The sequence below is a fragment of the Motacilla alba genome, chromosome 3, assembly GCF_015832195.1.
Source record: "Motacilla alba alba isolate MOTALB_02 chromosome 3, Motacilla_alba_V1.0_pri, whole genome shotgun sequence".
NCBI classification, from domain to species: Eukaryota; Metazoa; Chordata; class Aves; order Passeriformes; family Motacillidae; genus Motacilla; species Motacilla alba.
Genome location: NC_052018.1, coordinates 86535269 through 86557547, shown reverse-complemented (window position 1 = coordinate 86557547; position 22279 = coordinate 86535269). Strand labels below are relative to the sequence as shown.

At 41.3% G+C, this 22279-nt stretch overlaps 1 long non-coding RNA gene across 1 annotated transcript in view; it reads left to right on the top strand.

Annotated features, from left to right (window-relative positions):
- Positions 1-22279, top strand: part of LOC119699735 — a 65155-nt gene that overhangs the window by 30299 nt on the left and 12577 nt on the right. The window contains exons 3-4 of the long non-coding RNA XR_005256511.1: positions 18762-18901; positions 19021-19890. This is a non-coding gene — a long non-coding RNA (uncharacterized LOC119699735). The remainder of the gene's footprint in view (positions 1-18761; positions 18902-19020; positions 19891-22279) is intronic.

The following is a 22279-nucleotide window of genomic DNA, read 5'->3' as shown; positions in this document are numbered from 1 at the left end:
TCCACAAGACAGGTTTAAGAGATTGCTCTGTGTCTGTTAGCGGCAACTCTTGACTAATGTGAAGAAGCAGTAGGAAAGGGTATCTTTGGCCTAGGAATTAAGAGTCTGAGGGACTCTTTCCGGACAGAATGTTGCACAGCCGAGTTATTTTCTATCAGAAATGGCAACTAAACCTCTCATGCAATAGTTAGACCAGTAAGAATGCTAATGCATAAAACCCTTGTATGTTTATGTTAATAAAATCTGTCAGCCACAGTATTTTTCTTCTATTTTTGGTGTGGTTTTCTGAAGAAATGAGGCTTGTACAGTTGCCATAGCTGTCTGTCCATCTGTTGGTCCCCCCCGCCCCCCGCCACTCCTCCATGTAACTTTTCAAACTGTCAGCAAATTTCAGCCAATCTGGAAAGAAAGGAAAACCTCTCAAAGACATTACCATTTTTATGATTTTCATGAAGTCTGGTAGAAATTTTCCAAAGGCTTGATTAATGCTCCCTCAAGGTGAAGCCATGATCCTTCAGCCATTGTCCTTTCATTTTGTCCCAAATGTACAAAAGCCATCTGCTCTCTCGTTGTGTGGAAGATTTTAAACCAGCTGGAGCATAGGCTGTTTCTGGCTTGCCTCAAAGCAATGGAAAAGCAAAGGTTTTGTGGGAGTCAAAGATGTCACTGGAGATGGGTAACTATAGGGTGTCAGACACAAAGGAGAAATAAGTGAGACCACCAGGATGAATAGGTGACAGCAGTAAGGGAGGGATGCCTATAAGGTATCATTCACTGTCAGTTTTCAGGGACATGACTATTTTTGAAGGATGAGTAAACATCAGAAAACCTGAGAATACTGTCAGTGAGGGGTGCAGAGTAAACCCAAACGTGTAACAGGGTGGTGGGAAGCTGGTTTTAGCAGTATTGTGGGGTTATGTAACAAATCCATAGGAAGCTGACTTTCATTAGCTCAACTGCTGACAGAAAAACTTGTCTTAGTGAGCTTTTTGTTGGCAAGGTTAGACGAGGGAATGACTGAAGTTATTCAGAAAATATGCTCTTATGATTTCTTTGGGGCTGTACAATTGTACTGATAGAGATAGCAACTCTTTTTCATGATAAATTATGGCCAGAAAGCATAACTACCCTCTGCTGCTGCCTTCCTGGCAGCACCCGCTGGCTTTCCTTGATTCCAGGACTTAGTTCCTCTTAAAAGGACGATTGTCTTGCTGTGCCACAAAGGTGGAGCTGCAGTGATTAAATGGAGTCTTTGTGAGCAGCTCCTTGGATGATGTGAGGAGGACCCTGCTTTAGAACTCTGTGGAAGCTTGTATTGCTTGGACGGCAGTCAGCATGCCTTGGTGGATGAAGCACTGGCTGTCTGTGTATCGTTAAGGAGCTCCAAGAGTCAATTCAGTCCAGACAGTAAACAATGAATTGCTGACACTTTCAGCTCTGCAAGAGCTCAGAAATACCAGCGTGCACATCTGAGCCATATCAGTGGAAGCACACAAGGATTACATTCTTTCGGTGATGGCTGCATTTTTATGTGAGTAATCTGATGGGAGCCTGATGGTGTCCAACACATCCATTCTTGCCTTGTGGTTCTTTTGCCATCTCAAATGTTGTTAGTTTTAATGACACAATTATCCTTTATATATTCAGTTAGACGTGTGGGTTGCATCCTGCCCCCCTCCCCCTTTTTTGGAGGGGGGGTTATAATTAGTTTCCCTGAGAGGCAGCAGCTTTAATGCTTGGGTAGTTTTCTGAGAAGCTGGGACTGAAAGAAGCTTTTGGGAAATGACAATTATATGTCCATGGCTTTTATTTGGTATGCTTTATTTTAGTCTTTGTCTAGGCTGAAAGCTCTTGTTGACTGGCAGAAGATGCATTGAATCAGTGAAATTGGGCAATTTGGGTGTCATGCCCCCCTCCCCCCCCCCAAATCATACAAAGGACTTGTATATTGACTGACAGTAAAATGCAATTTTTTTGCTGAATTTATAGAAATTACTGGTGAAAAAATTTAAATACTCCTTTCCCCCATTCTCCAGGTCATTGATTGAACCCTCATGAATTTTTGTTGAACTTTTATAGAAAAGAACTGAACTGAACATTTTGTAATGTTTGTATCAAGATGTGACTATTTAATCAGTGTATCTTGGCAAGCAGAAGAAAAATTACTAGTGGCTTGGAAATGACCTTGAAATCTTCTTTTATATTTCCCTTTCTGTTGTCAGCCCAAGGTGGCCCATGTCTGTCCTGTCTTGGGGTTCTTACCCCATAAAATCCACTCCAGGACTGCCTATGTGGATGTATAAGGACTCTGCAGTGGGTTTAAACAGTAGCAAAAGAAAACATCTATAGAAACTTGTCAGAGATCATATAAGCTGTTATCTTTTGAAGCTTGATATTTGCAGTTAGTTGCCCTTGTGTTGTGTTGTGGTTTCATGGCATCATTGGGAAAAAACAAAAGAGAACGATTTTCACAGTTTGTGAAGCTCCAATGGGGATGCACTGAAGTGAGGGCTCCCAGCACCAAGAGAAAACCTGTGGGCTTACCTATAGTTTATGGTGCCTTTTTGCACAACAAATCTAAGGAAGGAGTTTTAAGAGCATACGAGAGGTCTTGTATGCTTTGCCTGAGTGGAAAGTTTTATTATTGTACTGGAATGATTAAGAGAAGCATTTTATTTCCAAGACAGAATGGGGACACATCTCTCTCCAACTCCTCATAGTGCAGGGAGCAGCCCTGACTCCTGCCACGCTGACTAAGGCAGCTTCCCTCCCTCTCTCCCATGGGACAGGCTGCTTCTTTGCCCACTGTGCTCCTTGAAAGAGGTACAGTGGGGATAATGTGAAGTGTTGCTTCTCCTCAGCAGCTGGTTTGGCCAGTGTGGGACCCCTAGAGAAAGTCAAGCTTTGCCCCCCCTCCCCTCCCCTCACTTATGTCTCTGCCTGGCCCTGGCTGCTGAGGAGCAGTAGAGGGCCTCTGGAGGCCAGCATATTACTTGAATTAACAGGGAGAGCAATCAGTACTTCTTGTAAGTTGTTCCACCCCTCCAGTTAAGCTCAGCTTCAAGTCAGGGCAAAGCCAGGGTTCCCATCACTTCTGGGAGCAACTATTTCTCTCCAAGAAAGCCCACAACAGCTGGAAAGGAAAAAAAAAAAAGCCCTTGTAGGTCCCTTGGTTAATCTCTGGATCTTGCTATTTTTTTTTCTTTTTTCTTTTTTTTTTTTTTTTTTAGGTATGTTTGGGAATGATGTGTCTTTGCTAGTTTTACCTGTCTCTTGTGAAGGGTTTCCAATCCCTTATTTTAAATGAAGTAGTATTCCCAGATGAAAAAGGCTAATCTACTGGCAAAGTCAATGATATCATTTGTTTCTATAAATTCTGTGCTACTAGAAGGTGGGGGGTGGGGAGAGAAGAAAATTCCTTCACCATCTTGTACTTTTTACTTGTCAAGTTGTATGTGCTGTCAGTGAAGCTGTGCTCTGGAATGGTCAGGGAAGGTGCAGCCCCAAAAGGCTGTTAGTAGGGAAGAGGAGTCAGGGTATGTGCACTCTGGCTTGAAGGAGTGTGCTACATGGTTCTCATTTTCTGCAGGCATGATTAAAATTAAAGGAAAAAGGTAATCTTGGCTCTAGCAGTGGGAACCACACAGATGTAAACTGAATGCAACTGATTTTATTTTTGCATGTATGTCACCACTTCCTGTGACCTGAAGGATAGATTTGTCTCAGAGTTTTCTACAGCACAGGCAAAGACATCAATTACCCTTTTCAGAAATAATGGAAGAAAAGTACCATATTCAGTGTTTCATGATATACTTTTTGTGTTTTACTTTAGGTGAGTCTAACAGCTTTCCAAAATCCCAGATCTGTTGGAGATTTTATCCATTCCTTTCTTGGAATTTGAGGATCCCAAGCATTTTCCCAAACTGATTGATGTCACCTCTCATGAAGCCAGATAAGGCACAGACACAGAACATGAGGAAAGCACACGTGACGTTGTGTGCATTTATGTATATTTTATGACCTTGTTTAGTCATGAGATTCATAGATGCCAGCTTCCTCCCCAGTCAGGGGACTCCATACATGCGTGTGCATAGCCAGAAACATTTCTGTTGTGTGATTTAACACACATGATCTCTCTCTCTGTTTCCTGAGGATGGATTCTCCTAGGGGCCCAAAAGCCCTGTCAGCTGGATGGGTGCCTTGGGGGTGTATCATGGCACTGCAGAGGGTATTTCCATTAGCTGTCCATGCCTCAATAGCCCATAGCCCTTATGTGTGTGGGCTCCTGCTCTATTCACATTTCCTGCATTTTCACCTTCCCACAGCATGCAGGTAGCAGCAGGCATCAGCCTGGTGCTAATTGTCTCCTTCAGTGACCTCGCAGCTGCCCCGCACAGCACCAGATGTGCTGCAGCTCTCCACCAGCAGAGGTAGAAAGCCTTAGCCTGGAGAGCCAGGCACTTCACATGGTGCCTTAGCATGAGGTTACCAGGATGAATAGGCTCGAGTTTCACTTCCAAGGAACTGAGTTCAAATTTTGGTTACAGAGGTAATTATGTTTAAAGATCTCTTAAGCCCCTAGGAAACTTTCCAGTTTCTGGGGTTATCAGTGCTTAATCGTACCCTCAGCCCAGTGCAGGGTTCTCTCTCAAGATGGGGCTTGTTCAGGGACTTTCATGGATTTTTTGTTTGTGTGCTTGCTTTTTAAATGGGACTCTTCTGCAATTTAATTTGTTTGTTAAAGGTATCTGCTTTCAGAAGATGGCTGAGAGTTTTTTATGTAGAGAAAGTTAAACATCTTTCCTCCTGGTTAAAAGATACATGACACCAGAAAATGTAACTGGGAGAGGGAGCAAGAAGCACAGAGGAGAATGGGGAACATGTTGGCATAAGACACAGTTGACATATGACATTCAGAGGAATTTTTAAATTGACATTCTTGGGACTTTGCTTATTACATTAGTATTATGTATAGCTAGTGCAACGAGGGATGGAAGTATCTGGTGGTGTAGGCCAGAGCTGGTATAGCCATCTTTTCCCTTGCTTCTGAATGTCTCTCATACTCAGAGGTATAGGTATGCTTTTGAAAGAGTTCATCCAGAAATGTAAAGTATGACAAATGCATCAGCCCCTGCCTGCACCTTGACATGTAAGTTCTGGACTCAACAGTTCTCCATTTATGACACAACAGGAACATATTTTGTTCTGCTCTAGTAGCAGCACTCAACTGAATGTTACTGGCTTGTTGGGAAATTAGATTATTTGTCTAAAGCTCTAGGCAAGGGACGCATTTTTAAAGGAAGAGTGTTCAAGCGATGCCAACATTTAGAGTGTTCAAGTGAAGCCAACATTAACAATCTGTAAATTACAGATGAGGTGCACTGAGCAAACAGTGTGTTATCTCTCGGCATGCTTAAATTTCTGCACATTTTGGCAACTTCTTTAAAGAAGGCAAGAGCTGGGCTGTCAGCACTGATTTTAGTTTTGCAGTGCTATGGCTTTCTATTTATAGTGGTCATGAAAGAGGTCCTGAAGCATTTCTTGTCAGTGAATTAAAGATTCCCTCATCTTTAGCAAACATCTGCAGTGTTTACTTTAATTTGAATATTTGTCATGGTTAATGAAAGATAGTCTGAGAAAGAGGGAGTAAACAAAGTTTTTCGGGTCTCGTCAGCTTACTTGCATTTTTCTATTAGTGGCCAAAATTGGAGCCCTGTTTGAGCAGCTATGATGTTTGGTGGATACCAATGTGGGAAGCTGCTCATTGCTGAGGAGATGTCACTTTGTATGGTTATCTTTCAGCCTTGCATGTTAATATGGAGACTCTGGCCTGTCTTGTTTATAGCAACTGATCAAATAAAAAAGCACCTACCTCAAATCTGAGGTGGCTTCCTGATGTCACCCCGAAGTGGAGCAGGAGATACGCCTAGCTAGAAAGAAGCAGTTCAGGGCTCTGGCTGTGCTTCCAGCTGCAGAGCTGCCCACTGCTCTCTGGTGCAGGAGCTGTGTTCTTGCCAACCAGCCCAGCTCAAGTCACTTAATAAGCATCATAGGCATCTCATATTTAGTTGCCAATGTATACCTTTGGGCAACATTCACACTCTCCAGTGCCTGCTAATTAATTTGTTTTCTTACACTTTCTTGGGATTTGGATTGGCACCAAAGCCCCAAAGGGAAGATTCTAGCTGTCAAAAAGTGAATATTTATAATGAGTGTAAGGTGTAGATGGAAACCAGATAGTTGTCATACAGCAGCTATGACATAAAAGATGCTATTTCTTCCATGCTGTTTCCCATAAGGGAAAGAGATATTTTGGGAGGGCAGAAGATGTGATTACAGAAGACAGCTACATGGAAACTGTCACTGAATGCTCCACATCCTGAAATAGAGTAGTGTGCAGGAATAAGGCTGTGAGAAATATTTTAATAAATATTAAGTCCATGGATGAATAACAAAAATATGTAAGTATTGATTAAACATGGTTGCCTAGCCTGTGTCACATTGTCCAGTTGAGGAACACAGGATTCAGAATGGGAAGGTGAGGTTTTCCTCCTGGACCTGAAACTACTGTCCTCTAAGGCCTCAAAATGTATTTTCCTCTGATTTCATACCCTTCAGACCAGCAACATGTGCCTCAGCATCCTCACTTCTTAATGCTGCTGTTTGCTAACATAATCCCAGACCACTGATTATAAGTTATATATAGGACCCAGGATTGAATATTATATAAATCTGAGATATTAATTAACCATCATTGTTTTTAGGCTCCTGGCCTTTTGCTGAGTGATAGCAGACTTTGCAGCCCTATGGGAGCCCTGTATAGAGACTAAGATTCCCTTTCTGTGTCTGGGACTTCTCCCATCAGCCTCAGAGTCCTGGTGCTCAGGGCTTGCCTGCCTGCTGTGATGCCTCTTTAAATATGGAATTTATCTTTATACAGTCTGATGACCATACAGAGTAATCCTAACATCTTTCTCCGTAATGGTACCGCGTCATGGGTCTGTATATCAAGGAACCCTTTGCGCTCCCTCTTGTCAACAGATATGGTGAACTCTACCCAGTTGCTCTCCTGCAACATCCTGTTTTCCTCATGATGCTTCAGGGAGTCTTCAGAAGTGCCCTTGAAATGGTGTAAGAGAAGTAAGTAAATCTATTTTAAATATGCGAAGATGATCTGAGTAATGAAACAAAAGACAAAAGTGTGCAAGTGACTAGTAAATGGCCAAGGACATAAAATAGGAGGCTGATGTACAGCTCATTTGGCACCTGCAAGTCCTCTGTGTTGAGTGCAAACCCTTGTGAGGCAGAAACCAACACCTCAAGCCTCCTTGCAACGAGTGGAGTTGCAGGGAGGTGGTGGCAGTCATTTGTGTGACTGACTTTTCCTGTCCCCCTGTGTAACTGCAGAAATAAAAAGCTGTAGTCTCTAGGCCTGCACTGGAAACACAGAGACAGCCCTTCCCTGGGATGCAGTGGGAGGTGTGGGGGCTGCCTCCTGCTCCATTTTAGCAAGAGAACATCTCTACAGCTCCCCATACCACCTTCTGTAGAATGACAACCAACATATGACTTGGGATTGAAATCCTTGCAGCTGATGGAAAAACAATTAAGTCTCATTAAAATTCTACGTAGAGAGCCAAGAAAAGGAAGATAATGTCAGAGGAAAGGTGATACGTAGGACAGTACAGAGAATTCTCTTAAGTTAAGCCTGTCATTAGGCAGGAGCACAGAAGGTGCTAATTGTACAGTGCATTTCATTCATCCCACAAAGAATAATTAACACTTTCCCTTCTGTCTGCACTGAAAGGAATGGATTCAGTACATATGCTCTCTTGTTAAGGCAAGAGTTGTCATATACTGGGTCCTTATGTGCAGAAGAATTTTACTGCTGAGTTTCTTCACCTGCTGACTGTTGAACAGGAAACAGTATTAATCATGTGAGAGAATGCTGATTTTAATAATGTCTTTGTGTGTTTTCATCTCTTGCTGTCACAGAAATTATTGACCCAAGAACAAGCATCAGAACTGGCTTTCAAGTAAACACAGGATTAAATATTACCCTAAATAAGAAAGAGCTGACCAGAGATTGCTCCTACCCTGTAAATCTGCATAGATGTACTGGAAGGGATGGAGAACAGTGCAAACAAGGACTTCTTGGGCCCGTGTGGGCTTCCAGCAGCCTAGAAGGGTGCTGGGGATTTTTTCTTAAGATTTATTTCCAGACTGATTCAGTTATTGACAGAGAAACCAAAACTCTTACAATGCATAGACTGCCTTGCTACCCTGATCACTCCCAGTCCTGAGCAGTATTATTGTGACAGAGTGACAACAGCTTTGCAAAGCAAGTCTTAGCCCCACCAGGTCCATTTTGAGTGTTTGCACACAGCTTCACTTTGAAGTTTGCACTTGAGCCTCCCACACTCCTCATGAAAATGAACTACAAGTGGTAGTCTTCACTTCCTTTTGAACTTGAGAAGATGTCATTGCATCTTACTACCCAGCTGATGCTGTACTCCAGTGGTGACTACTCTCCAAGGCTGGGGTGAAGTGATCAATGTCCGTGTAGTCTTTCTATTTCACAGAAATAATTCAGATTGTCTAGTTAAAGTTTACAAAGCAGTCTGACATTGTTGGCTGCAAATTCTACAGAGAAAAATAAGATTCTCTATGCATTCTGATACTTTTGCCAGTCCCTGTAAGAGAAAGTATGTGTGTACAAGCTCGTGTACTTTGTGTTAACTGAAGTTCTTCATCCCAATTCCTGCCAGAGACGGCCCAAAGAACCACGGGTTGGTCTACCTGTGACTACATAGCCATTATATGGACTTCAACCAGTCTATTTTCATTCACAGACTGCTCACTATCCATCTGTGAAGCTTATTTTCCTCTGAATGCACCAGGAAGTAAAAAGGCAATGAAATGTGATAATCAGGCAGGGGAAGTAGGGAAGGAGGTGCCTTTGGTGCTTTGATGAAAGTTAAAGTGGATGTGGTTGCTGGTGGTGAGAGCAACTGAGTAGATGCTGGTGGTAGAGTATTGGTAGGCCCAGAGGGATGTCTGTGAGGTGTGAGCAGTGAGGTGTTCGGGGGTGAAAGCATGCAGACTGCCGCTCTAGGAGATGCTCTGTCAAGCAATGAAGAAATCCTGGTTTTCTGGGGTCAAGGAGCTGTTTGCTTATGGGATCGGGGAAGCTTTCAGGTATCGATCATCATCCTGGATGTCTCCAGACAGTCTTACAGAGTGACAGAAACAGCTAGAGAATTTCTTAGGCAAATGAGGAGCAATTACCCATCCCAAACTCTCCAACTAAGGTGCCTGTCTTGGCATTATTTCCTTGTAAATTGAAACATCAAACAAAGTAAATGGAACCAAAACCTGAAGGTTAATGATGCAAAAAACAGCAGCAAGGGCAGGTCATAGCATTACAACAGGACATTGTGATTTTATACCCTATTACTATGTGTCAAATGAGTATATTCCATAAGATTTGTGAAGTGTAAGGGAAGGAGGATCGCTGTTGTTTTAGGGACAGGAGACCACCAGCTTCCAAAATTTTGTAAGTATCAGTGATTTTTGCATGCCTAACAGAAAAAATGTGTCATGCTGGGCACCCAAATCCAGAGGCCACTTTTAAACTTTGTTTTGTTTTTCTGGTTGAAGTGGAAGAAACATATCTAACATACAGTCCTTTCCTACAGGCATATTGACTTGAAAGTTAATCATAGTTCTGGCCCCAGATGGTTACAGTGAGTCTGCTTCTCTGTCTGTGGGAGTCCTAAAGGATGCTTGATAGCTGTCCAAGTAAGTGCTTAAAAATTGAATCATAAAGGCAAAGTAACCAGATAGCATAATCCAGAATGATCCTAAATGCAATGGAGGTGGAATTAAGCGTTTCAAGCCCTCCACAGTGTCCCATAGATTTCACCTGAAATAGAGAGAATTGTATGGCATGCATGAAGAGTTACTCATAGTAGATGTGCACTGATGATGTACCTTCATATTTTCTTCAGGGAAATCCTGTAGAAAGATACTTCCTGCTTTGCCATGGACAGGAATCTTAATACTACATGCTGTGTAAAGAAATGTAATCAAAATATTTTGTAGCTATATATCTTCATATCATATATCATATATCATATCATATATCATATCATATCATCTTATGTTATGTTATACTGTATGTGAACTTGGTGTGTCTGTCTGTATGTCTGTTTGTTTTGCAAATTCATTTACAAACTGTTTCCATACCAGAAACCTTTGATAAGTCAAGGAGAATAGTGCAAGCTACTTACAGTCTCCTTATGTACTCCCTGTAATCCCAGGCAAGATAAATATAGAAATCTCTAGGGCTGAGATGTGAGATGCAGCATTGATGAGCAAATGTGGAATTTGCCTTAGTCAAAATATCATTAGGTCAACTGGTGAATTAAGATGGCGATGGAGCAAAGTGAAATCCTGCTGAGGTGGGGAGGGAGGGATGTGTGGTGTGTATGTGCTGCTGGGTCCCTTGAAGACTTGCAGAAAGGCCAAAACCAATGAGGTCTGAGACTGTGGAAAGTTCCAAGTTATATGAAGCTTAATCCAAAGCTCAGTAAAGCTGAAGAAAATCCCCCATGGTGCATGAATATTGCATGTGTTATGGGACTTCCTTTTTTTAAAGAGCAATTACCTCAAATGCAGGGACACAAGAATTCTACAAAAACCTCAGTCTTACTCTGCATGAGGGTTGCAATGGGTAAGAAGGGAGGAAGGAGCTGCTTTTTCTCTCAAGGTGAGTATGACAGAGTTAATTTCTGGAACAATTTCTCAAGTCACATCCAAGGTCTACACTAAGTTACAAGAGATGAAGAAGATAAGAAGTCCGTATGCAATACCTGCCATGAGAGGGAAACAGGCATGACCCCTAGCCTCATCCTGAACATCTGTTCAGGAGCAGCAAATCATCACAGACAGTCAGCAACTGCATGTCTGTCTTGGATGCAACACATTCCTTCTCTTCTGGAACAAACTGTAAGCATGAAATAGTGCAGTAAGTAAAACCTTTAGCAAAGGTTGAGTTTTACAGCTACACGTACTAATGCCCTGTGAACAGGAATCATGTGTTTTGCTTTGTCATTGTCAAAACCAATGGTATTTGGAAGTTGTTCTATCAGCACAGAACCTCACTGCTGCAGCCTGGGAAACCCTCTCTTTCTGTTAAGACTCCAAGAAGGACTGCTAGCCGTGTATGTGGCCGCTGGGCAAATGATACAGCACAAGTCCATTGAGCAAACAGACCAAGTTAGTACACGGAAATCAGCAAGTTGTAATACACTACCCTGGGAATAAGTAACATGGAATGTGACACCTGTGGGGATCAAATGGTAGTGCAAAATATGCATGCCGAACTGTGAGCAACCCAAAGGAATAAGCATCTGTACTTACAATATGCAATTAGTAATTTACAATTACTGATGCCAAACTCAGCAATTATGTTTTAAAATTGGTATTTTTTGTTTAACATGTGGCTGAGGACTGATTTTTATGATTTGATTTCAACTCCTTAATGAATTGCAGTAATTCTGGCAGTTATTAATTGTGAAAATGGGTGTGCAGGATTTTATCTCTCAGTATCCAGTCTGGTTTTTATGGCTGCTATTTTATTCCTCTGTGATTGCTCTAGGATTGACTTTGCTTGCCAATAGTTACAAGTTAAAACCAAGTTTTAATATATTTCTTGGCTTAAGTATAAGATTGAGGGCAGGGGTTGTTTCATTTGTGATTTGTGTAGGGTTTTTTTCTCTCCGTCTTCTGTTTTTTTTTCCTATTAATTTCTAATTCAGTTGCTCCAAGTCTTTGGTATATCGATCTGTTTCATATTAAAGGAATAATAGCAATTTTCCCTGAATAAGCAACATTTAGTGATGTGTATTGTATTTAGGCAAGAAGGAAGAATCCAAGAAGAAACTGTTCTTCCCATGGAAGGGAAGAAATGTCACCAGTGAAACATCATAGCACTGCTATGAGGATCTCAGCCTAATGAGGCTAGTGGATGGGAAAATGTTGGCCTTTGCTGACACTGAATCTCTCTTTTTCTTCCTGGAGGGATGCCTCCACTGCAGAGGGCAGCAGTCAGAGCCAGAATCAATATCAGAGACTGAGGAAACCACAGGAAAAGAGGAATTTCTACTCTGCCTACAGCAGGGTGAGAAGATCGGGATTAGCTGCCTAAGTCAAGGTCAGATGCTCTCTAAGAGAATATTAGAGGCATCATCTGTGGGGAAGAATCACAGAATGGGTAAGGTTGGAACAGGCCACAGTGGGTCACTTGGTCCAACCTCCCTGCACCACACCTAATCAAGCAAAGGGTATACACCCAAAAGGAATACAAGAACATTGACAAGTAGAAGGTCTCTAATTGCTGCAGCAGTTACAAGCCAGTGGGAGAAATGGGAAGAAGAAATCTACCTGATTGTAAAGTGGAGGTGGAGGAGATTATCTCAAGTCTGTCTGGGTTTTGTGCATCTGACAGATTCAGGACTACTACCTGAAGGCTGCCCTGTGACATTATGAAGTCCTGATACTTTGTGCAATTTCCCACCGCTCTCCTGATCTTCCAGTGCCAATGTCTGGCAGAAAGCATTATGCACATCCTGTCTTGTAAAGACCTTGGGACTTTCCAAAGGGCTCTGACCTGGTCAAGAGCAGATTGAATTGATAGTCAACCGAAGCTGAGGTGAAGGGAACCTGCACTTCAGAAGCTGGAGATTTTCAACTTCAAAGCAGCCTTGCATGCACTCTAGAAGGCAGAGCCAAGACAGAGCCTGGGAGCCGCAGTCCATTGTGAACTTTGCAGTGGTTAGTTATGGTGAGTGGATGTTCTGAGTCCTGTGGGTTTCCATGTACTTTCCAGTCTTATGATTCTGAACTCACAGAATTCAGCAAAGCACATAAATGGGCTTTGCTGAAGTGGAAGAAGGTTCAGACTAGATTTCTGTCATGCCCTTGTACCTCCATCCAGCCACCAGCCAAAAGCTCTGTGTGAAATGGGTTCTTGATGTCAGTGTAGAGTGGCATGTGGTTCCCTTATAAATTGGGGTGAGTTGAGGCTTTAATCATGAAACCTCATGGACTGGAACTCTGAGGAGAAGGGAGAACATGCAATATTCTTTCAAAAGGTTGTAAAGTTTCCGTAATGTCTACTCCCCAGAGCCATATGGAAAATTCACTAAGCCACCAAAATGCTTTCCAGAACTTTTGCTGCATGGAAGCATCCTCGTGACTGTAGTGCATGCTTTGACTTACAGTCAAAATTGGTATTTCCAATAATAATAATAATAATAAGCAATAAAAATAATAACAAGCTAGTTGATTGCTGCCATCAATTCCTGTCTGCTATAAATGACAAAATTTTTTTTCCAAATATTTTTCTAATGACAAGATAGAAAATAAAACGCCCTACCATTCTTGAACCAAAATATGAGTTAGGCTAGTTCAAAAAAGGAGAGAATGAAAAATTCTACTTTCAGCTCTTGAAAAATTATTTTAAAAATATGAAGTCACTATGTAAAATGTAATAGAGTAACTGGGCATAATCTTAGTGGCTCAGAGATACAAGGTGAACCTGTGGTTTACTAGTCACTGGAACAGTGACTAGTAGCAGCCGTTTGGGTAGTTATTGCTTATCTCACAGTATATTGATGTCTCTACTAGGCCTGAACTTGTTAAACATGACATTCCAATCTCAGAGTAGATTACTGCAGTAGCTTTTTGCCTTACGACATACAAATTTGATCATTCTAACTTCACCATAGTTAAATTTTTATGATACATATAAATTCTCTGTTGTGTATATCAAAACCCGACCATGACTAGACTGTCAACACACAGAATATGAGGATGTTTTGTAGTTCTTTCATACTGCTGGGCTTGCTTTTCTTTCCCAGCATTTGTATATATGTTTTTATAAGGGGAGGAAATGATAAGAGCCTCATATTATGTTGAAAGACAAGAAAACATGAGAGTTTTTGTATTGGTCTAATGTGGTGCAGAATAGCCTTTCAGAATTGAATAGAGCCATGCTCCTTTGTCTTGAACTGAGGCAGACTCAAAAAAGGAATATTGGCATTGCAGAAATTATTTCCACATGCATGAGCTGCCTAGGAAACACAGGGTGAGGAAAAGTTTACAGGGATCAAGAGAGAAAAGAGTGAATTTTAAATACCTGGAGGAGAAAATACCAAGAAAACAGTATGTCCTCTCCTGCTGAAGGCTTAATCAACTTTGGCCTGAGCCTTCTGGCTTGAGGAATTTTGGATCCTGCTGCCTGAAGGACTGGCCACATGCATTTGTTTCAGAAAGGCTTGCCTAGTTGTAGGGTGCTGCTTACTCTCTGACTTCTTTAAAAGAAGACAAGGGCTGGCTCTGTTTCAGCGTTGAACTCATTCACTGGTCTAGGCAATGGAGTGGCTCCAAGGAGGGATGAAGGAAGACTGCAAATCATGAACGAGGATGGGGGCAAGGATGAATCAGGTCATCTTCACTGTATATTTTGGAGGGAGAGGTTTCTTTGATAATGAAGAATGTCAGGAGACTTGGTAGCAGTGAGAGAAAATAGCATCTGTATAAAGTTGAATCCAAGTTCTTCTAAGAGGAAAACAGTGATAGGACAGAACAAGAGACACCAAACCCAATGTGGGAAATTCTTGCTTGTTATTAGGATTTTTTTTTTCACTGGAGGGGTGATGTAGCACTGGAATTGATTACAGGAGAGTCTGCAGGATCAGCCACCTTGGAAATAACGAGATATTGACTGGATGAAGCCCTGAACAAACGTGACCTCAGCAGGCCTTACTCTGAGAAAGTACTTTTCCCAAATAACCTATGGAGGTCCCTTCCAGCCTGAATTATTCTGAGATTCTGGGTCAGATCCTACAGCCTGCAATAGAAGGACATTGGCTATCATGCTTGAGGATGGAGCAGTGTGAGTATCTGACTCATTATTAGGTTGGAGTCGCTCATGGATTCAGTGTATTTCATGACAGGATGTCAAATTCTGTGGGGAACCTCGACAGCTACAAACTTTCTGACTTTCCAAGGCAAGAGATTATTTGCTGACTCATATCACTAATAAATGCTGGTATTTATTCTATTCAGCACTGTCAGATGATCCCTTTGAACTTTTCATGATACTTTGGACCAGGGTGTGGGGTTTCACCCCCGGATTGGGATGACCCCGAAAGATGGAAAAGTCCCTCCTCCAACCCGTGCCTTCGAAGAAAGACTCAGTAGTCTTCTGTTGTCTGTTCTCAAGGTTGTTTATTGTTGGTTATCTACAAGATTCTTCTCCCTGAACTGCTGTGGCCCGTTCAGCAGCTCAGACAAAGGCACACTCTGCCCTCTCAGGGGGCTGGTGCTATCTTTTATATCATATATTACGTACTACATGTTTATGCTTTTTCTCCAATACCTACTATCTATATTGAATGGTGACTTTCTACTCTAAACCAGTCTGTGAGTGCCAACATCACCAAAGACATGGAGGTTAGGAAGGAGAAAGAAAGAGGACAGGGCACACCCAAGTCCCTCCATCTTAGATCTCCTGACCCCCATGTACAAAACTTGGACCCCTGCGTACAAGGCTTAAAACCCCCTTGTACAGCACTCAGAAATCCTACCCTTTACTTCGTGACTACTTCTACTATGCTATCTAAACTTGTGTGTTTGTGGCTTGTAATTCTTCATACAGAGTTAGTAATTTGCTCCATGGGCTAAGATCAAAACCCCACGTGTGTCTTTGGCTGCATGCCAGGGTCTCAGAGCCCCCTGCCAGCGGCTCTGGCCATCCAGGACACCCAGAGGAGAGTCCTGGGTTCCGACACCAGGGCAAAGAGCTTAGCTCCTGTGAAAAGGCAAAGATGTTCTTTGGCCCAAATTTTCAAACCCTCCAATTCCTTATCTAAAACTTGGTCTGCAGGGAAAAAGTGTCAAGCAAATGGCAGTGGGATGGATCAAAGCAAATGCTCTGAGCTACACCCTGCTCTTGGGGTATGCTCTGAGGACAAAGATGTCTGTTGGTATTTCATCACAATGGTAATGCTCTAGGTTGCAGTGGGTGAGTTGATGGATTGCTGTTTACATCAATATTTTCTGCTGAAAAGCAAAATTCCAGGAGCAGCTCTGATATTTTATCTTATTTTTGTGGGAACATGGCCAGCGTTGCCCATAATTCATACTATGGTATGACTAGGACTCTGGTAAGTCACACAGCATTTCAAAACTGAGACTGACAACTTCTAAATTTAAGCTTAGAGTGCTTGAGTAAGTGCATGTGTGTGCCTTGCATGCAGACAGTTTGATTACTCCTGTCATGCAAAGGCTGGTAGAGATGTGGTATTTCCTGCATGAACTGCCATATCTTCCCAGCTCACAAGTGAAAGGCTAAACATTAAGCAGAGCCTAACAAGATTTCAGTTCTGTGGGACATTTTAATTTTCAGCGGTTTGTATTCTGCTATATACCCAACAGTCTTTCCTAAGGGAAAAAACCAACATAATTAACATGGGATAGATTTCATTCAGTGTACTCTGTTACCTTCCATTATTGTATTTGCCAGAGGAACTATTTAGTGAGAAGCTTTCTCACGGTATTTTGTACAATTCAAGTGTTTTTAGTTTGTCTGGGGATATTTTTTTGTTTCATTGGGGTTTTTTAAAATTTGTTTTCAAGAAAGCACTACTTTAGAGGTTACATTTTCTGAAGCCATTGGATTTCAGTCATTTTAGATACATAGTGAGAAGGGAGCAACAGTAAGAACTAAAAAAGATTATTTTTCCCATTACTGGTAAGAACATCCTCATCTCAGTCCCATTAGAGAGGTAACTGCCCACATTAATAAAATAAACCAATATATAATTGCTACCAGTCTTAATGCTGGGGCTGAATGACCTAATTTAGTAACTCGTTTATGATGTGTTTTAGTAGCGTGGCCTCTCTTGTGTTACCTGAGTAAATAGAACAGATGCAGATGCTTGCCAGAGGTTCAGAGTCTCATAAATTTGTCTTATAGGCTAACCTGAATATCCCTTATAAATTCATTGGTCCTCACTTACTGGACTCAGTCTTCAAAGTGGGCATGAAAGCTAGAAATGCAATATTTATACTTACAGATCCAATTGTTGTAACTCAGGTCAGTTGAACAGCAAGAATAAACTAGAGAAACAGAAGTAACACATAAACCACCTCTTTTATTAATAATTTTCCACTGGCTTTAATGAAGCTGTCTTCTTTATCCCCTCAGACATGGTGAAAAGTTATTGCACTGTCTTTGTAGAGGCCTTTTCAGTCCCTTACAGATCTAATTACCTAATTGAGGGACAACTAGTTTAGAGATTAACAGAATTTTTGCTCTGTGGTTTGTTTCTTTCTGCGGTTCCCGCTGAGATTTCTGTATATTTTCTTTATGAGGGTATCCATCTTCCATGGAAGTTGACTGTGTGCTTTGGAGTCCATTTGCTGAGGATGGTGAGCAAGAGCTCTTGTGTGTTAATAAAAGCAGATCCATGAAAAAATCCAGTGGCTAATCCAGTTCCCTCAAAACAACCAATTAAAGTAAATTGATGTCACGCCTCAGCCCCTGTGCCACGAGGGTTCCCAGATGAAGGCAGGCAGTGATTGTGCCTTGAGCAAGTCCCTGAGTGTGCTGATGGCTGGTCCAGTCTCACAGCAAAGCTACTGGGCACAGTCCAGCAGCAGTTTAGGCAGTATGGCACCTGTGTAAAAGGCAGCTGAGATGCTGGTGTGGGCAGAGACACCTCAACATCCTTCTGTGCTTGAGAACAGTCACAAAACTTTCCAGGGGAGTGGGACCCGCCATGGGTCACTGCTCTCGCCACTGCTCAGCATCATCTCTTTGCCAGTGGAAGAAATTATGACATGTGTCTCAAGACTTGTCTTTTTAATGCCAGTAATGTAATTTCTTCCTCTTTCAAAATTGATTCATTTGAAGACCTAACTTGAGGCTGGTTTTCCATGAACATATTCAATTTTTTAGAATGAAGTCAGGTTTTCCAGCTGCCTTCTTGATTAGTCTAATGAATTTTCTGCCTTTCCTGTCATCATATGCACTTTCCTGGAGGATGGGACAGTTCATCTCTGAAGGAAAATTATTCTTCTGTGACAGACAAAGTTTTAAATGGAGATTTTGAAAACGCCTAATGATTGTGGGGTTCTCAATATTTCAGGTACTTAGTTCAAAACATTGTGAAGTGACAGCAAATGCTGATTACCTGCCCTCTGTTCCCTGATGCTATTTATTTGAGCTGTCCTAAATTAGCAAACAAGATCATCATTCATTTTTGACCCAAAATATGTCTCAGACATTCAAGCTTCCAATTCTGCCCCAGTTCAGAAGGCTGTCTGAATGTTGCCAAGCATGAAGTTTAAACAAACAGATAAATAAATACTTGGCTCTTTTTAATTGCTTCTTGTTCTCTGAACTTTCCAGGCTTGTGTTTTCAATGTAATTCTTTTTGGAAACAGACTTCTGTCTCCCCTTGCTTTCTAGCTAACTAGCTAGGTTAAGGTGCTAAAAAAACTTGCACAACAGAAGGAACTTTAGTAAATGGGATAACTCTGCCTACAGCCTTGGCCTAAGCACAGAGACCAGAGTCTACACTCAGCTTGACTCTACATCCAAGCTAGCACCAACTAGTCACTGTACAAGTGAGGTGGCAGATATTCTTCTGTACTTGCCTAATGCAAATCTTCATCATTCTGCACAGCATCTCCTGTGATCAAGACTCAGTCCCTGTGGTGCCCAGCTGCTCATTTTTGCCCAGACATTCTGCAGGTCTCCATCATCTGTCTCAACATTCCATGGGAAAAGGACTGGGGGAGGTAACTTCCATGCTTCACATATGAGGTACAAATTCCATTACTTTTTACCTGTCCTGCTTAATATAAATCAAGTATTTCCTTTTTGTAGATTTATTATTCACTCTTGCTAGAAAATGGTGATGTTAATGTTCACTTCCTCCCTAGGCTTGGATGCCCAAAGACACAGTGAGTTTTCACCAAATGTTCCTCAAAGAACAACTCAGTCTGAGAAATCCTCCCACAAATCCTGCACTTGTGCACGTGATCAGCCCTGCCAATCCACTGCAGACTGCAAACGCCATAGACAGGATTCCAAACACTTAATGTCAAATAGCTCATTTTCTCTCATCTCCATACAAATTCCTGTCATGTTGCATTACATGTAAACAACTGAGAAGCTTAATGACATGCCTTTCAGTCAAAAATTCATATGGCTTTTCAGTTTGAGCAGATTAATTGCAGTTTGTAACAATATGAAGTGATTCAATTTGATTAGAGTTTCTATTGTTCTTTGAGATAAAATATTTTATGTGAATGTAAAGCCAAGTTTTCTGATGGCACGACTTTATTGAATTTTGTGGAAATATAAAATACTCATCTAAAACCCATAGTACATCATTGTTGGTGTGCTGTTACAGTAAACAAATTTTATAAGATTCTGTAAATTATATGTGCCAGATCAGATTCCAGGCCCCATGGAAATGTCATTGTCAATTAAGTGAGGCAGTAGGAATATTTGGCTTTGGAGGAGACAATTCTGAATGAATCTTTTAGACTTTTTTTATAATTTTGAAGGGTTTTTCTATTTCCATTTTTTCAGCATCCCTGTCTTCTTTTTGATGTCTTGCTCTTAAAATCTGCTTGGAATTCTCTTTAGTTTCATTCCTATGTACTCTAGGGTCATTTTTCTATTCTCGCTACAGACATTGCTCTGGTGTTCTGTAGTCATCCCATAGATCCAAGCCCAGAAGCCCTGCAACATAAGTTCTGCTTGCTACCAATAGGGATAATGTGAGGAACTTCCATGAAACCTCTGTGAGTACATTCCTCACTGAACAATATGTACCTCAACCCTTTAGGATGCTTTTTGTTTTTTAATGTCCAGCTCCTCTCCTCTCTTTTTTTAAAGCGAAATATTACAGAAAATATATTTAAGTGGATAATGAATGCATGGTTTGCTTTGTTTGTTTGGTTTGGTTTTGTTGGTTTGGGTTATTTTTGTTGTTTTTTGGGTTTTTTTTCTTTCTTTCTTTTAATAATTCCAGTTTTCTTTAGTTTAGTTTTCTTTGTATAGTTTTCCAGTTTGCAGAATAACATGTTTGGGGGTGATCATTGCTCAGAGAGGTCAGAAGTTGTTTGCAGTGTTTTGAATCCCATGGAACTGCACTGGGAGGGGGATTGAAATTCTTTGACAAGTTTGTGTGCTTGCCAATGCAATTTCACTCTGTCCATGCTGCTAGACTAAAAACAAAGGTTGCAAATATTCTGCAGAAACTGCCAATGTCTGATTGTTTGGCCTCCTACTGAGCAATCAATATTCCAGCAGAGTTTCACTTCTACTGGACTAGCACATTCTATAGAGCAGGAGAAGTTTTTAGTGTAATATTAACAATATTACATTTAACTGTTACAATAATGCCTGACACAGGGGACCAAAGCAAAAACACTATATGGAAAAGTACAAGCTGTTGCACTTGGAGCTGAAGCTGTGTGTATTGGAAAGAGGAAGCATGTAGTTCATATCACCAGTGGGATATGTTACATACAAATCACATTAAACCAGGCTGCAGAATTGAAGATGTTTAACTCAGCATGGTAAAATCCTGAAAATATGTTATTAAACAAGGAAAAAAAATTGCATTATCAAAATACTGAGTCATTACTTTGGTACGTGTAGAAGTCCTTTCCACATAGATTCTTCATCCCTGTCCATTTCTCAAAGACTTATTTTTTATAAATCAACTCAGTGCATAGAGGCTTTTAGTTTTGATGGGAGGGATTTTGAAACACTCTATTTTCACACTGCATGTAATAGCATGATTAGGAGGACAGTTACTGCAAATTCTTTAATTTCTTGGTGTGAAGATCTCCAGAGGCAGCAGGAATTACTATTGTTACCCATGTGTTTTGTCACTTGAGGGTTGGGATTTTAAAAGTTTGTTCATCTAGCCTATCTGCTTGTAAGCCATCACTCCTTAAGAAGTACAGTTTTGATCTCAGATTTCAGTCTCAGATTTGAGTGACCTAATTACTTTGATGATTATTGAGGCTTCAAAGGCATGCAGCTCGAACTAATGAGAAGGTGGGTACAGGAGATCAGATTTACTGTCTAGTCTTGGAAAAATCTGAGTAATTTTTTTCCTGTTTTCATCAGGACTTTTTTTCTTTAAAATAGATATGATTTTTTTTATTTTAACAAGAAACCTGAAAAATTAATGCCTAAAATCAATAAGCTACAATTCCTATGAGAATGGCCTATCTGGAGCAGCTGGGTTCATATCCTCAAGGGAGAGGCTGGAGAAAGTTGAGGGAAAAACCAGGAGTACGTGATTGTTTCTGTATTGATTCACAGATCTGTTTGCCATCAATGCTGCCATTGTGGTGGTGACATGGGCTGTTTCAGCTAAGAGCAAAGAATGCAGAAAGTAAGGGGGTTTGACTCTACAGCTTGAAATACTCAAAGGTTCAGTGTTTTGAGTAAGGCGATAATCCAAAGCCTATAAAGGCAGAAGAAAAACAGCCTTTGGCTCTAGTGGGCATTGCATCAGGCCTTTAGATGACTGGCAATCAGCAGACTTCATACTGTGTAATTCTGTATGAAAGAAGCACTAGTTCTCCAGCATACAGTCAGCTGAGGAGGAATAAGACGTGCTGTGTCTTTGCAACTCACCCTTCTGGCCAGCAGACATTCCTGTCACTGCAGGCAATGTGGATGTTCTTGCACAACTGGTGGAAAGACATCTAGCTCTGCTTTGCAACTGCTGCTTCCTGCTAAGCCATCACCAGAGAAAGAATTAGCAGAGATTCCATTGTCACATAGCTCAAATCTGAACCCTGGGTTATATTTAAACCAGCACAGGAAAGAGACTGAAGACTCTATGACCCCTGTGAATTGGGGGACTGGTTTTTCTAAACTGGAGGGTGAATGTCAGAAGATCAGATTACAAGTGTCTACCCGTGTGTTTTCACTATGTGGTGGGTCATCTGAAGTTCAGACTCTGTAAATTCCAAGGAGGTGGTTCCAGAGCAGTTTAAGCACTTCAGCAATTCCTAGCACTGGTGGTCTCAGTTTGGGGAGGATTTCCTAACATGTCTGAAAGCCAAAAGCTTCTTTGCTAATTTAATAAAGAAGAGTGAACCAGTGGGTAAGTCCGTAGAAGACAGACTAAATCAGGTTAATTTGTTATTTAATCCCTTTTTAATG